The sequence below is a fragment of the Schistocerca gregaria genome, chromosome 2, assembly GCF_023897955.1.
Source record: "Schistocerca gregaria isolate iqSchGreg1 chromosome 2, iqSchGreg1.2, whole genome shotgun sequence".
Lineage (NCBI taxonomy): Eukaryota > Metazoa > Arthropoda > Insecta > Orthoptera > Acrididae > Schistocerca > Schistocerca gregaria.
In genome coordinates, this window is record NC_064921.1 from 92929511 (window position 1) to 92947030 (window position 17520).

At 38.3% G+C, this 17520-nt stretch overlaps 1 long non-coding RNA gene across 1 annotated transcript in view; it reads left to right on the forward strand.

The window, feature by feature from the left end:
• The first annotated feature begins 11 nt into the window (after nt 1-11).
• Nucleotides 12-17520, forward strand: part of LOC126336413 (uncharacterized) — a 44287-nt gene continuing 26778 nt past the window's right edge. Inside the window, exons 1-2 of the long non-coding RNA XR_007564957.1 lie at nt 12-236; nt 11700-11808. This is a non-coding gene — a long non-coding RNA (uncharacterized LOC126336413). The remainder of the gene's footprint in view (nt 237-11699; nt 11809-17520) is intronic.

A 17520-nucleotide genomic window follows, 5' to 3' on the forward strand; every position in this document is an offset into this window, starting at 1 on the left:
GGGTCTCTGCCCAGCCACCGTGCGCAACGGGGCTGCAGCGCCGGGCGCAAGTGTTGCCGCCTGGCAGGCAGACTACACGCCACACATCTGCTGATGCTACGCTTGGTAGGCGTGTGCTGCGCTAGAGGAGTGCACTGTGGCTGAAAGTGTCGCCAGATTTCTCGATAGCTGTTACAACCGCTAATTGCTGTGGTCGTTCGGAAGAGTTGTGCTTCAGCTTACGAGGTGGTCTGGAGGTATTGAGTTCGACAGGAGTTTCTTTTGGCGAATTTCCATCTACCGAAAACAGTTTTTGCACGTGGAGTGTTAAGTTTTGTTTTTATGTTGTAGAATTTCGATCTTAGACCACTGTAAAAGAAGCTGGTAAATGTAAGGAATGAAAATTCAGTGCATTAACAATCAGCAAAAATTTAATCACAGTAACAAAACAGATCATAAAATGTGATTAGAGTGGTAAAAACTTTTTCTGCTTCTGCACGTATCAGGCCGATTGTGGCATGTCGCAGTTTCCATCACGTCTCGGTCTGACAGGATCTCTTTTTCTCTTTGGTTTAAAGTTAATTGTCGGACGTTGTAGTTTCTACGGATCTTTTTGTTGTAGATGTTCATTCCATTTCTTTTCGTTTTCATCAAATTCTTCTTTTACGCTGCAAATTATCAACTCGTTTGGAATATCTTCCTCCCGTAGTTTATTTCTTCTTTTACACTCCTTCACCGCTCAAAGGCACCCATTTCTATTCCTTGTATTTGTTCTTCTTCTCTTTTATTGAATACCCACGATTCGTTTATATATAAGAGACACCAGTGACACTGTTTTATTTATTTATTTTATTTATTTATGCATTTATTTTACCTGGCAAGATTAGGGCCTTCAGGCCCTCTCTTACACCTAACCAGGCATACTCAGATTGAACGAGTTACAGTTTCTACTTAACATTAAGGACATATAGCCTATTATGCAGTATTGATGTTAAAGAAAAAAATAGATATCATAACAGTAGTACAATGATAATTATAACAATAAAAAATAATTATAACAATCAATAATAATAGTAATAATAATAATAATAGTAATAGTAATAATAATAATAATAATAATGACTATGTATATGAAAGTAAACATACTTTTCTTTTCTGAATGTCAGTCACATTGTTAGTTGGGAATTTTCTCGTTATGTTCTTGCAGCTTGTGAGTTATTCTCATCGAGCAGAGACATAAGGCGATAGAATGGGGTGAAAGAGATATATAAGAGGTAGATACATTTCAATCGTGTTCCCTTCCACATTTTATGCTTTAAACTTCTTGTAATTGTTCGACAGAAACTTTCAAAATTATTCAGCTTAATCTGCATGTTTTCTTCGTAATCATACGAAATTTTACATCCAAGCCAATTATGATATTTTACCTATTCTGTAGTTTAAACATTAACTACTGTCTAACATCTCGATGAATATTTTCCAAAAATTCCATTGACTTTTATGTACTATAGCATACTTTCATATAATATCTTGTACGTATTTCATTTAGATCATAAATTCCCTTTTGTAAATCATAATTTCTTCCCAAAATCAGTAACGATAATCAGCGTATAGGAGTGATTTAAGCTGTATCGAAATCTTTAGTTGTACGTCGGTGTGTATTCTAGAATTCCGTCTGCCAACTGCAGCGGCAGTGTAGGTATAGAACACCGTGGAGGATAAACTATAATCTTGCCTCATGCTTTTATTTATTTTTATCAGTTCTGCGTATATACCTTCTATATTTAAGATTAGTGATGCTTCTTTAAACAGATTTTTGGTTGGTGATGTAAGCAGTGTAGGATAACCTCTGTGCTTCATTATTCTCCGTAGCTTTTCTCGAACTGCATCACCTTAGTATCTATAAAAGAAATACGTGTCTTTTTGTTAGGATCTCTCCCTGCTTTTCAATAAGCTTTCGTAAAATAAAACTACATCAGGTGTTGAGTGTCCTTTTCTAAATCAGAACTGTTTTTCCGCCAGCAAACATTTTGCTTTCGTATTTAGAGCTGTGTTTAAAATCCTTGCATGAAATTTATACGCAAGTAAGCTTATCCCTCCGTAGTCTTCATACATATTATTTCTTATATATATATATACAAACGGCATATATATGCAAACGGCATATTAAGTCACACCAGTCTGTGCACATGCTATACGTGAATGGCGTCCAGTATCATTGTGCATTGAGCGTAAATGTTGTAGCAGCCATAAAACCAGTACCTCACGTATCGATAATACTGGTGCACGTCAGAAATTTAAAATTACAGATATTTCCTCGCGCCATCATACTCGATTTACTTGTGTAACTTCCATTTATCAGGTACTTGAAAGTGGCCGAACACCACAATTGTACAATTCTTCAACGAATAAAGTAAAAATGACAGGTGTAGACGGTATCAAATCATTTAAACAATTTATCGCACCTGCAGACCGAATTTTAATGAGGATTAGTTTATTTAAAAAGTAAGGGTTACGGATTTACGTTCAGCCATTAGAAGTTGGTGGCTTAGGAGCATTACGTGCTAGTAGTTTGCTTTGTGAGTGTAAGAGAATGTGTGAGTCCTTGTGGTGGGTCACTGATACATACTCTATTTTGCTGATTACAGTTATTTAAAAACGGGCTTTGCAAGTAAAACAATGCTTATACGTGTTTCAAAAATGGTTCAAATGGTTCTGAGCCCTATGGGACTTGACTTCTAAGGTCATCAGTCCCATAGAACGTAGAACTGCTTAAACCTAACTAACCTAAGGACATCACACATATCCATGCCCGAGGCAGGATTCGAATCTGCGACCGTATCGTTTCATTTCATTTGTATAAAACATAATTTATCGTAACATTTGTGATGATTTCCGCTTATATGTGAAAGTGACATATGCTCACACATTTTACAGGTTTTCAAGCCCTTTGGCACAGACTTTTATAGCCTAACATAAGGTTGGTTTGCAACATTATACATTTCTTGACCGGCATTAGGACATTAATACACAACCACTAGACTTCGTTCATGTTCCCCAGGCTAAACGTTGTTATCTGCTTGCACGTTACTTACGTATTCCAGGTATTGCTGTATTGCACGTTGTCCACGTATTGCTGCATTAACGTGAAATTAACCAAAAACAGCGGCGCCAAACGCAGGAATATCTGAGTAATGTGCACGCAGACGGTACTTCCACATGAAAGAGGAAGCCATGCAAAAACGTTACCACTTATGATGTTTTAAATAAATGAAGCGAAATGCCCGTCGTAATATAATCATTATATTAGTTAAAAAATGGACAGTCAATAGCCTTAATAACTGTAAAGTAGCTGCGAACAATTTGACCATAAAAATGAAAATCTTGTACACATTTACTGTTTTCTGCTTTCTGCAGTCCTGTTGCTCTTGTCAACATTTTTGATGTTACGCCTGTGGTTATTAATCTTTACCGAATCGTCTTTTTTTATCTATGTCGTTGCTTAGTGGCTTAAAGATTATTATTAATACCTTCTTGGAGACGCAATTAAATACGATACTGAAACTTCCTGGCAAATTAAAACTGTGTGCCCGACCGAGACTCGAACTCGGGACCTTTGCCTTTCGCGGGCAAGCGCTCTACCATTTGAGCTACCGAAACACGACTCACACCCGCTACTCACAGCTTTACTTCTGCCAGTATCCGTCTCCTACCTTCCAAATTTTACAGAAGCTCTCCTGCGAAACTTGCAGAACTAGCACTCCTGAAAGAAAGGAAGAATACTTTTGAATTGACTCCTGACCAAGGTAGTGTATTCGCAATGAACGCTACAGACAGGGAAGGTAACGTGTTTTGAGAGACCTAGTTTTAGACATTCTTCTTAGTATCTACTTAGGAAACATACGGCGTATATATCAGACTTAAATACAGAGTGCTTCAAAGGGTTTCATTAATTTTTACAAAATTGTATCTTCAGCATGAGTGAAGTTAGAAACTTGGGGTATATTCGGTAGCTCAATTACGTAAATCACGTAATATGTTGGTGCTCTAGCATTTATAAAAATTTCGAGAACATGGTGAGAATATCATTTTTTTTAACACGGTAGAGCATCCTCACAGTGACACCTCTGTATAAGATCATTTTGTTACAATGTTATGCGTCGGCAATAGACCGCTCACAAGGGTCGGAAGCAAATCAGGTTCACTGTTGGTCTCCTAAGTTGTCTGACCTCCAGAGGGGGTTTGTTCAGGACTACATCTATGTGCCATCTCTATTTCAACATCTATGGAGCAACTGGGATGCCTCAGAGAAAGAGCAGTGAAACCGGTAAGACTAGACATGATCTCATAAGTGTGAACCGAATGTAAATGTCGCCTGGATGTCATGCGTTTGTGAAACGTAAACGAAAACTTTGATCCTAAAGATAATTCTAAAAAGTATCTAACGGTCCATGCATGTAGAAGATATTCCCTTGTAAAACTGGATATTTCTATTTGAAAATAATGACTTCGTCGTCCTATGCGTAACTTAAAATGAACCGCAAGTTTTCGTCCTTTATTCTTGTGTAAAAGATACAGCCTTTCCAGACAGGATGAAATTTTTGCAACACCCCATACATGAAAATAGTAAAGCCCAGCTGCGTAAAAATGTGGACGTACATTTTTGGACCAAATATTTGTAATGCACAATAAAACCGAAAAAGTGCGAGTAGGACTTGCTCTCCGAGGGTTCCGTACAAACCATAAATTCGGTAGCGGAATGTTGGACTGAATATCAGTGTCTCAAACGATACATCCAGAGAACACTCCACTGCGGAGAGTAATAATTCATTCGGCAAGTAATTATACACGATGTTTCCGTCTCGCTCATTGTAAAAGCATTCGTATTCGATACTGTAAGGGGTAAAGCTACAGTTTAACATCACGAAGACACCGCTGTCATTCTTCTTTCTTTCTTTTAGTGTTCAACCCTGAGGTTGGTTTGCAGCAGAGCGCCATTCCTCTCTTCTGTTTGCTTTCCTCTTCATTTCCACATATGTGTTACATCCAACGTCATTCATGATCTGTTGCATGTATGATATCCTTGGTCGCTCCCGCCGATTCCTTCCCTCAATAACTCCTTCTGCTATTGTTCCAATGATATTGTTGTGTCGTAGGATGTGCCCTACAAGTTTGTCTCTTCTTGTTTGGATGTGCCTCCACAGAGATCTGGTTTCCTGTACTCTTCCAAGCACCTCTTCATTTGTTACTTTGTCTGTCCAGCTGATCTTCATCATCCTTCTATAGCACCACATCTCCAGGGCCTCTAGCCGTCTTCTCTCTGCTCTTCCAACTGTCCAAGTTTCACATCCACATAGGGCCACACTCCAAACGAAACCTTTCATGATGCGTTTCCTTATTTTCAGACTGATGTTGTTGCTGGTGAGTAAGTTCCTTCTCCGATTAAATGCAATTTTGGCCTTTTGTATTCTGGTCGCAATTTCTTTCCGGATTCTACCATCCCTTGTGATTTTGCTTCCCAGGTAAGTAAATTCCTGTATCACTTCCAGCTCCTCTCTTCCAATTCTAATTCTCGGAGGTTCATATTCTGCTCCTGTAGTGCATACCATCACTTTAGTCTTTTTCTTGTTTATTCTCATTCCATACTGATTGTATAGAATTTTTTCCGTTGTTCTGAGGACTTCCTCTAGATCTTCTTCTGTCTCCGTGACTATAGCAATATCATCTGCATAACGTACCATGTCTATCTTCTGCCCATTAATTTTGATCCCCACCTCAGTAGTTTCTCGAACTTGGTCTATAGCTTCCTGGATGTAAGCATTGAATATAAGAGGAGAGAGAGCACATCCTTGTCTTACCCCTTTTCTAATATTTGCTTGTTGTTCCTGGTGACAGTTCCTAATCACTGCCACCTCATTCTTATAGAAACTGAGTATCACGCGGATGTCTTTGTACTTTATTCCAATTTTCCTCAGCACTCTGAACATCTCTTGCCAGATAACGTTATCAAATGCCTTTTCCATGTCTATAAAGGCAATATAAGTTGGTTTATTTTTCTGTAATTGCTTTTCGATAATGAGTCTTAGTGCCAGAATCGCCTCTCTTGTTCCCAATCCCCTTCTGAAACCAAACTGATCTTCACTCAGCATATCCTCCACCTTCTCTTCAATTCTCTTCAGAACTATTTTTATGAGAATTTTTGATGCATGTGATATTAGGCTAAGAGTTCGGTGCTGTTCACATTTTGTAGCTGCTGCCTTCTTTGGTATAGGAACAATGATACATTTCTGGAAGTCTGTCGGTATCTCTCCTGTGTTATAGATGGACCTAATAAGTTTAAGCAGCATCATTTTCATGCCGTAACCAGCATTCTTTATTAGTTCTGCAGGGATGTCATCAATACCCGTTGCTTTGTTGTCCTGTAGTTCTTTTAGAGCTCTGTCAAATTCTTCTTGCAGAATGTCATCTCCCTTGTCATCTTCGTCTACTTCCTCTTCTCTTCCTATTACTTCCTCCGAAAGAGGTGTTCCAGCATACAACTCCTCTATGTATTCTTTCCATCTCTTCAGCATGTCTTCACCAAACAGCATTTTCCCCTCTTTATTTTCTATTGTGCCTGAGAGTACTGTTTTACGTTTGTTAAAAAAAAATTGATTTGCTGTTCTGTAGGCTAAATCAGTTCTTCCGTTTTGCATATTTTCTTCTACTTTCCTGCACATTTCTCCAAGAAAATTTTCTTTTGCTTTCCTAGCTTCTCTATTAACTAAATTCCTTAGTCTTCTGTATTCAGCTTTTCCTTGTTCCTCAGTTGCATTTTTGTATAATCTGTCATTAGGAACACTCAACTGGAAGCGAATTATCGAAATCGCAGTGAACTTGAATGTAATGGACAGATTTTGTAGAATATTAATTCATTCCATGACTCACTAAGGGAATAATATGAGATAGTTTCTTACTTTCTTAAATGTTATTTTTTTCCGCTAGTGACTGTCAGTCACTTGACTATAATATGCGTTACTTGGCAGTTTAGTTACGTCCTTTTCGAGCACGCAACTGGCCTAGTACGTTGTACATCTGAGCATGATAAATTATAGAAAACATTAGAAATAAATTCAAGATATGAAGTCTGTCAATGTGTACAGCGGTCGTAGTATGACATTGTGTTTGTAAGAGTCAATAATGATGACATAAGTTGTGTAATTCACACTTACTAATTTCGGCTTATGTCTTCTTGTAGTGCATAGTGGTCTGACAAACTCAGCTATGTTATCTGATGCTGAATGCACAAAAGGCCTAGGTATACACAAGCAATAACAAATAAAAAATAATAACTAACATTCATGTACACCACAAAAATATTCTGATATAAGTATCAATGTCAGTACCTGTAAACCTAAGTACATAGTGTTGTTGATGGTCTGATGCTTCTTATACTATACAAGTAGGTGCAGCCAGCAGAGAGCAGTAATGCTAGGATACATAAGTAATCAGTCTCATAAATTCAATAGTTGAAATGCAATATTGTAGTCCTTAATTAGAATTATTTCATAATGCAAAAACTTCTTACAGAAAGGCCACGAGGAGGCGCCAGGTAGTTTCTATTCTGAATGTGTTATCGGCTCTCGAGACTTTAATTAATAATCATTGCCTCGTTAACCACCTTCCACTTAGGTAATGTTTAGTTGTTATGTAATTTTTTTACCTTTTATTCTAATTTTTATTTATTTTTGTTACTGCACCACACTAGGAAGTAACGAACTATCTGTTCTTACACTTTTATGTGTATTTTAAATATGGAAATTATTTCCATGTATTATATGTCAAGGCATGTTTTATTGTCAGATAGAAAATAATATTAATTAAGGACTACACATATTGCATTTTAACTGTTTAATTCAGGGAACTGATTCTCATGTACCCTAACACTAATGTCCTCTGTTTGTCACATTTATTTCTATCGGGCGCTCCCAGGTCAACACCGGCACTTACTAGGTGTATAGATATTGACATTGACACTTATATCAGATTATTTGATGGTTTACATGGCTGTTAGTTATGTTATTACTTTTTATTTGTTATTCCTGGTATACTCCTAGGTCTTTTGCACATTTAGCATCAGATAATTGAGCTGAGTTTGTCACACCACTGTTTTACTATTTGTAGCACATCTGAAGATGACAACAACCGAAACCGGTAATTGTAAATTGTACAACCTACATGATGAAGACGGATCTTTACAAATCAAGAAACATGAGAAACCGCGCCACATGCTCACTGTATTATTAGACTGATGAATATTACAAATTCAATTATAAATTAAAACGCAACACTCCATTTTCAGTCAGCATGTGGCGGCCGCAAGTGTACCGTCTGATTTTGCTCTGTTGTTTGATACCTTGGGATCTGGTATATCTGCGATGCTTACACATAATTCCCATAATTCAGAAACACAAATGCGTGTAGCACGGAAGTATATGTCGATTTCCTCCTTGATGGCGACATAATTCTCAAAAATGACCAATAGTACATATGTCAATGAGTCACCCTCCAAGAACATATTGAAGAAGTTATTTGGCACAGATCTTGAAAGCTTCTAAAGGATTATTAGTTATCTTACTTAGTGGAGTACTTTATCCGAATGGCAGGTGTTTGGATTCAGGTCCCGTCCGCAGACACAGCATTAGTGTGTATCAAACTTTCATAAGATAACCCCGTTCGACTCATCTTATTCTTTGAAGAGTTCGGTTGCTGTTCTGCAGTCTGACCGTTTGGTGGCTACCCTAAACGGCCTAAGGCAGATTCCAAGATCGTTCATTTGAAAAGAGCAAGTTCGATATCCTTCCCCATCCTACACTAATCGCCGTCTCTATTCCATCTCTAATCATTTAGTTTTCGACGGGAGGTTTCTTTCTCGCTCATTCGTTGCTGGATCGAGACAATACAATGAACTATAGTAATGAACATTAAATAGAGATCAGTTAAGTTTACGAGTTGGTAAAATATGTTTCACACAAACTTTCGGCGCTTGAGCATGGCTTTTTTTGTCCATTCACGTATTTTTAACCGTGTTTCCTCTCTCTCTGTTAAAAATCGGTCTTTGTAATATGACAGCACACGGAGACGATGATGGATCGAGCTGGACGACTTTTTGCTTAGAAGAACGGAACCTTTTGCCATGCGAAGTCACCCAACAATCTTACAATGACTAAAGATACAAAATAAAACATACATAGATACGTAATAACAGTATATTCTGAAATAAAAACACAATTTAAATGACGAAATTCACATTATGCAATTACGAATGCCGTTTGGTTGCAACTCGTGACTGTATTAGTAAAATAATGTAGTATTAATGGCGTTGTACCAAAATACGTCCGATCTGGACAAGACCAGTAAAACAAAAAGTGCCTCTTCTTCTGATAATGATATGACGATCAAAGATCGTCAAATGTTTCCAGCGGCTGCATACAATATTTATACAGCCGTGGACTACATCTATGGCTCAAATTATTTCTTTATTTCACTACTTATAATTATGTTTTCTGCTAATAAGAGCTCAGCATGCAAATGTGCCTTTAAACTGCCCCCTGGGTTGCGAGGTGGAAGGACACACTCACAACGAGCAACTCACTCCAAAGCACATTGCATAAGTAAGTCTACCAATACACATACATATCATATGTTACATACGTATCATAACATAATGTTTACACAAAACAGATTTTCTGTATTTGAATGTGGCGCGTGCACCTGTAACAGTTTTATGTAGGTATTGCACCTAACGAGCGTGCGCAGACGCGTGAAGTTCAATACCATCGCGGACGTTGCGAAACGAGTTCATCACACGACACATAGTTTATACACAGTCCGTGTGTTCATGTGCACAAGACATCGCAGAGAAAACATTTATCATCATCAATTTCACAAATGTTAATTAACATTTAAAACAGGTATAAAATCCTAAAGTTACAACATTCGTTGACATGAAATTACAAATTATTATTGCTGATAGTCCCTTTCACACAGTATTGCCCTTGAAATGTCGTTTTGTTTCAGATATAAAGACTCTCCATTACGTGTCGTCGTTCATAGTTCCATGAACCGAAAACATACGATAACATTATAAAAGTGAGCATTGTTTATGACAGTTAAATGTCACAGTTGGCAGTTAAAACTGCGAACTGTCACATTTAACTGTTTGCGGATCGCTCGTAGCACAGTTTATATTTTTTCACTGGTTGCACTATTTATTTAGACTGACGTCACCTTTTTTGCCCTAGGTCGTACATCGCCTGATAGAAGTCTTGTGGATTGCCATTCCACAGCGTAATTTCTTGAAGGCATGGAAGCAGGACTTTGGACGGAACGTCATCGTGATCGTCATCGCCTAGACCTGGTAAGGGTGTCCGTCACTTCCGAGAACATTTTGCTCCCTAACGGTCCGTCCAAAATTCCTCCACCCGTCGAATGGTTTTCATCGTTTTGAAGCAAAGCGTCCGTAGGTGCAGTAGTGAACCAGTTCTTGCTATTCAGACTATCAGAGATACAGAGAAGCAACGCAGTAATGTCAATCTGCGATGCACTCAAAAGTGTGGGGAATTTCGCTATGACAGTTTTTTTACGTACTCATTTTGTCAGGCGATATACAAATATTCGTACACAAATAGTTGTGACGTAGACAAATGCCCGTTGACAAGTCTTTATGAAAACAATACGTAACACGACTTTTCATTAAGTGTTTGTGAACAAATTTCAAACATCAATAGTTAATCACGTCTATATACATATCAATATATCAGGAACAGATTTTTTCAATTATGCGGTTTTTCAGACCAGTTTCCTGGTAGTTACAAGTTCAGTGACGTATAGTAAATGTCGACAAATAGTTTGAGGTTATGCCTGTCTCTTAACTTTTCCCATATGTGCACATGTAACAAGTACAGATAACAAATACAAGTGAGCATATATCATTTAGCTTTACCTAAATACAGATAAATACATAGAAACATGTAACATATAGGTTTTTGCATAGGTACAAATACATACAAACATATTACATATTGGCTTTACATAAACACAGAAACATACTTATCTTGTCTTCTCACAACAAATGATGTCACCTGAAATGGAGGAGGACTGGACACGACATCGCACACCAGCAATTGGACCAAGCGTACAACTACAAATAAGCAAATAGCAAAAGCAATGAACTAATATCAAACACAAAAAACACTTGCAACACGTGTGTAAGTGTGCAGTGTAAGCATGGCGTTAGCTGCTCGTAAGTGTATGTGTTCAGTGATGAGGTACGTGTCCAATCAGTTTCACGGTGAAAGTCTAAGGGTGTGGAAAGATTAAGTATTCACGTAAATCAGTCGTTGTCGAAGACAGACGGTGCAGACAGTCAATCTTGGGAGTTAAAATATATGTTCTTTACACCTGTATAAAAGTTAATATAAAATTTACTTTAAAATTTTAAGTAGGTGCTGTAAGTATTTGGCTAAGACGAATCTCTTCTTTCTCCTTCTGCTGCTGACAAGGACAGCTGAATTGAAACTTTTACATTGCGTAACATCTCTGTATAAGTACTGTGAGGTACGTGTGTTTGGTAATTGTGTACACCTTAAGTATGATCCATAGATGTTTTTACTGTTGAGCATGGTATACTCTAAGTTCAACGTGGTGAACATATAGTGCAATAACTCTGTTTGTTTAAGGATACTACAGCAGTTATGCACCAGGATGTGGAATGCTGACAACAACATAAGGATCGTCCCACAGCAGACGCCACTTCGCGTAAAACAATTGAAGAGCAGACAACGTATAGTGAGTACGCAAACCAACTAACATACGAGCTTTAAATTCCTGATTCCTCTTGACAGTGCGCGCATAAGTTTTGTTCCTAATTTTGGCTTCCGCAGTCCGCTTCGTGTGTTGTTTGCTGAAAGAAAAGTTTTGGTAACGGCGTTGAGAATCTATGTCTTCTTTGATATCGAACATGTGCGCATTAGAAGGGTACGGAGTTTCATAAACATTGAAACTGTTATATACCTCTTCAAGTAAAGACAAATATATTACCCAATTGGTATGTTTGGTGGAAAGATAGGTTCTCATAAATCTGTTAATCTCATGGAACACACGTTCAGGGGGACTTCAGTGCGGACTATACCTTGAGGTAAAAATACTCTTAATACTATTGTGTTTGACAAATTTACACCACTTGTACCCAGTATAGCATGCAGCAATGTCGGATAAAGTAACTTTTGGTTTTCCCACATGAAGAATGTAGTCACATGAGGAACGACGAATGATGGCAGTGGCAGTAGCTGATCTTATAGCATACAGTTTAAAATATTTGGAGAATAGATCGTGAAATGCAAGAATATATTTCGCACCACCACTGCTTATGTGATGTGGATCACTTACGTCAGAACTTACAATTTCCAGAGGTTTACTGGTAGTCTTCGCAGACAAGTTCAGCGGTTTAGATATTTAACAAATCGCACATGTTTTGAGTACACTGTGAATGTTACGTCTCATAATGCTAAAGTAACAGTAGGTACTAAGCTTTCCTAGGCACTTCTTGGTACCATCATGACCCCAAACAAAATATGTGTGCCAAATTAGGTTGCGTTCAGAATCATTAAGAAAACACACACACAAAGTAGTGGCTTCAGGATGACAGCGATAAAGTAACACCTCATTATGTATCAAATTTCGATTAGACAGAATTTGGTCAGGCTGGTTCGTGAGTAAAAATCTTGCCTTATTCCAGTGAGGATAAGATTTCTGCGGCGTTGACATATTTCTACATAATACGATATAATACTGGTGATATATGGTAGTTTAACCTGCGTAAGAAGTATTCGATAATCATTCCCATCCTCCAGCTCAGAGTTATAGTCACTCAAACCTTGAGGCGGACGAGACAAAGTGTCGGCAATGATGTTGTATTTACCCTTAATATATACAATTTCAAAGCAACAGTGTTTCAAAGATGAAGCCCAGCTTGATAGTCAGGGATGTACAACATTACAAGTTAACAGAAATGTACGAGCTTGGTGGTCAGTTAAAATGCTTACCACACAAATAATGATTGAATTTCTTAAAGGCCCACGCAACAGAGTGTGTTTGAAGTTCTGTGGTTGAGTAAGTGCGTTCAAATTCACTAAGTGTGCGGCTTGCAAAACTAATAATTTTCATGTGTTCTTGTTCTCCATTCTTTACAATTTGGAACAAGCATCAGCCTAAGCCATAGGATGAGGTGTCACATGTCATACGAAAATCGAAATTGAAACCAATGTGATCCAAAATGTTTGCGCTAACCAAAGCATACTTAATACTATCAAAGTCTTTCTGACACTAGTTAGATGATATCCATATCTAATTCTTTTTGACTAAGTTACATAGATGTTTGCTATTTAAAAGTTGGTGTGGTAAAAATCGTCGAAAGGAAGAACAAAGTCCAAGTAAAGATTTCAATTGATTTCCAGTCTGTGGACTAGGAAAATTCCTGATTGCGTCTGACTTACCTGAGTTATGTTATATACCTTGAACATTAATAATAGTCCAAGATACTTTATTTCACTGCAACCAAATTTCGACTTTTTGAGAATAGCTGTCACTCCAGCTTGTGTGAATTTATTCAGAATCTTTTGCAAAGTATCAATGTGTTCAGACCAAATCTTAGAAGCTACGAGCAGGTCATCAATGCAATGAGTAACTGATTCAACCAATTCATCACCAAGTACAGTATCCAATGCTGTGATAAACATGCTTGAACTGCCGTTCAGACCGAAGAAAAGGACACAAAATTGATAGGTTCGCCTCCTGAATATATTGCAGTATTCTTTCTAGAATCTGGTGTGACTGCGATTTGACAGAACGAGTTGGTCAGATCCATTATAGAAAAATACTTAGAACCTAAAAATTTCTGGAGTTGCTCCCCTAAATTTCAGGTTTCGTGCGAACAGGTAAAATAATCTCATTACTTGCACGAGCATCCAAAACAACTCTGATATTACCACTGTGTTTCTTTATAACAAGTAAAGGGCTGCAACAACGTGACGAGGAAAGTTCGATGATTTTCCACTCTAACATTTGTTTCGACTCGTGACACACAGCAGGTCGTTGGGATTGTGGAACATTATAGGTTTTGTGGAAGAAAATCTGGTGAGGCCTAACTTCTATTTTATACACATATGTGTTGATCACACCTGGTCGTTCGCTAAATACTTACATATACTTGGACAAAACATCATAAAGTTCATTAGGTTCATCATATGTAACAGCTGTGGTTTCTGACAACTTATTACTAATTAAAGTTTTCAAGTTCTCAATCTCAGCATCAGGTGTGCGTGTGTGTCTGTGAGTCATCATAATCATTGTCCAGTATTAACTGAATCTTGTACCCTGTACAATATTTACTTGATTCAGAGTTCTGGTATCCAGGTAAATTGATATTTCAGTGGCATTATCTCTAAGCATACATTTATGTTGGGAGAAGTCAATAGTGCTGTCCTTCTCGCACAATATACTAAGTCTAAAATACAATTAGTAACCAGAGTTGTGACGACGAGGAATGGCCGTTGTATGACTCCATTACCTACAGTGACTGTCACAAATACCTGTTTCTTAACCTTTGAAGAATTATTGCCTACGGCAGTTAAAATTTGTACAGTTCTGGACAGAATACTCTGATAGGGGTTCAAACTCACACATTTTCTTGTAAAAATCAGAATAATAGTAGTGGAATACCACCCATAACACCAGTAGTTGAGGCCAAAAGAATTTCATTGGTCGATGAACGACATGGTGTGTTCCCTTGTAATAGTTCATCAGAAAAGGTTTCGTCATGATTATACCTTATGAATAATAATGGTTGCTGTATAAAACTGTTAGGTACACGATCATTGTGCCGCTCCAAAGTGGATATGTCAAATAATAAATTTAAACTGAAGTCGCCCCCCAGATCTTTCACAGTCACGACCTGGTGGACAGTAGTGACTGTTTTTTAGCTTGACATCGTCACATTTGTAGTGGGTGCAGGCACAGACGGGGGTGGAGTATCACTAGTTACTTCAAAAATATTTGGGTATTGTTTATTCCTGTCTCCGAACTGTGGAGGTCGTTGCGTTTTCACATTTTGACTCAACAGTGGGTTTATCGATGCATTCCAGCCTTGAGTTTGCATCTGTGACGGTGCAATTGCCACTGGCCTATATTATTGTTTTGCTGTAATACAGCTGCGATTCTTCTTGAAATACTGGCATATAATGACTGTATTGTCTCCAGAGTAATATTATGCCACTCTTCGATCAGAACCCTCTTCTAACCCCTGTAGTGATGAGGGAGGGAGAAATCTGCTCCGGAGACTGTGCTCCAATACTGTCCACAAAGTTTCGATATGTTGAAGTCAGGGGATGGTGCTGGCCAGGGAAGACGCTGCAGTTCAGTTGCATGCTCCTCATATCACAGTTGTACTGTCCTGGCTGTGTGAATGAGTGCATTATCGTCCTGAAATTAGCAATCATTTTTGGGGAGCAGCATTTGAATCATGGCGTGCACCTGATCATCTGAAATGTTCACATAATCGTTGGCTGTAACACGGCCTTCGAAGGGAGGGCGTGGGGGGGGGGGGGGGGGGGGGTGGCAGGGTAATGGTGGGACCAGCAGAATACCATCATATGGCTGACCACACCATCACACTTCCACCTCTAAACTTAATCATTGGAATCAAGCAATCAGGATTGTAGGCTTCTTTTCGCGTTCTCCAGCTAAACCTAGCCCGATGTTAGAAATATCGAAAACGTTGACTCGTCAGACCACATGATATATTTTCACTGGTCAGCCGTCCAGGATTTGTGCTCCTGACACCCTTCTTTGCGTTGGTTGTCTTCAGCTTGTATAGCAGCTTGTCCATAAATTTTCGCTTTATGGAGCTCTAGACGGACAGTGTTGATAGATATGGGGTCTCGAAGATGGCTTTTGAGCTCTGCAGTCACTTTAGCCGCCGTAGTTTTGTGTTGTTTTGACGTAATTAGTGTTAGCGTACGACAATAATTATCATTTAGTTTTGCTTTGCGCCCACTATTGCGTTTACACGATGACGTCTTTCTATGTTTTGTGTAGGCTGTCATGACTTTCGATACAGTTGCTCTTGAAACATTGAATAAGTTGGCTGTCTCGCTTACTGATGCTCCAACTAATCGGGCGCCCACAATCAGCCCTCTTTTGAACTCTGTTAGGTCTTTCATTGTACGTCTACTTCGGCCTCTGAATGCAAATACGAAGTCTGCACTACTCGCAAACAACCTGCACTGATGATTAGTCCTTACTGAACGCGCACAGTACAGCACGACACGTGCCTTACCTGCGTTGTTGGCGGTCAAACACGGCCACCCAGTACTACGACTATTCACATTATTTCGGTTATCCCGTTATGCTCAACTTTTCTTATGCATAATTTGCAACTATACACATAGGTACATGACAATATGCACACGGCCAGGACATTTCTTCTGGCTCTTAATGACATCAGCGCACACTCTGCACGATACGTGTTGCGTGCAATTGTTTTTTCTCAGTGCATGGTACGTTTCCAGGAAAATGTCACCTACTAAATGCGCTCGGCCCAGAAACTGGAGAAAGACTCGGGCACCGGCCATCAAAATAACTGTCTCTTCTCGAGGCCTTCTCGGGCTCCGTTCACAATTGTTGAGGGAAAAAATGTGCACATTTTAATTGAGACATAAGCTCCAGTTAGTTAGTTAGTTAGTTAGTTTGTTGCGTGTTCCATTGATCAATGGCACGGTACAATAGCTGTTATGATGTGGAACGTGTCAAGTGCACAAGAAATGTGCATATATTACAGTACATTGTTAAAGATTAATATTTCTATCTACCGCATTCCCTTAAATGGCACAACATGCATATACTATATTTATAGATTTATTTATTCCTGTTCAATAATTCTATAATTCTATAATTCTATAGTATAGAAGGAGTTGTCAAGGAGATATGATTTTATTTTATTTTTGAAGTTATTACTGCTGTCTGTCAGACATTTTATTTCATCTGGTTTTTTGTCAAAAATTTTTATGGCAGTATATTTTACCCCTTTTTGAGAAAAAGATAGGTTGAGTAAAGGGCAGTGTAAGTCTTTCTTTTTTCTGGTATTGTAATCATGAATATCACTGTTGTTTTTAAACTGGTCCATGTTGTTGATAACAAATTTCATTAGTGAGTAAACGTCCTGTGAGGCTGTTGTAAGAATTCCCAATCTTTTAAAAACATGCCTACAAGATGTGCGACTATGAACGCCACACATTATTCTAACCACTTTCTTTTGAGCAGTGAATACTTTTTGCCCAAGTGTCGAGTTACCCCAAAATATTATCCTGTATGACATTAGAGAGTGAAAGTATGAAAATTATGGTACCTTACTAATTTCCATATCCTCAAAATTGGAAATTGTGCTGATTGCAAAAATTTCTGAACCTAGTCGTTTTAGAAGATCCAAAAGATGAATTTTCCAAT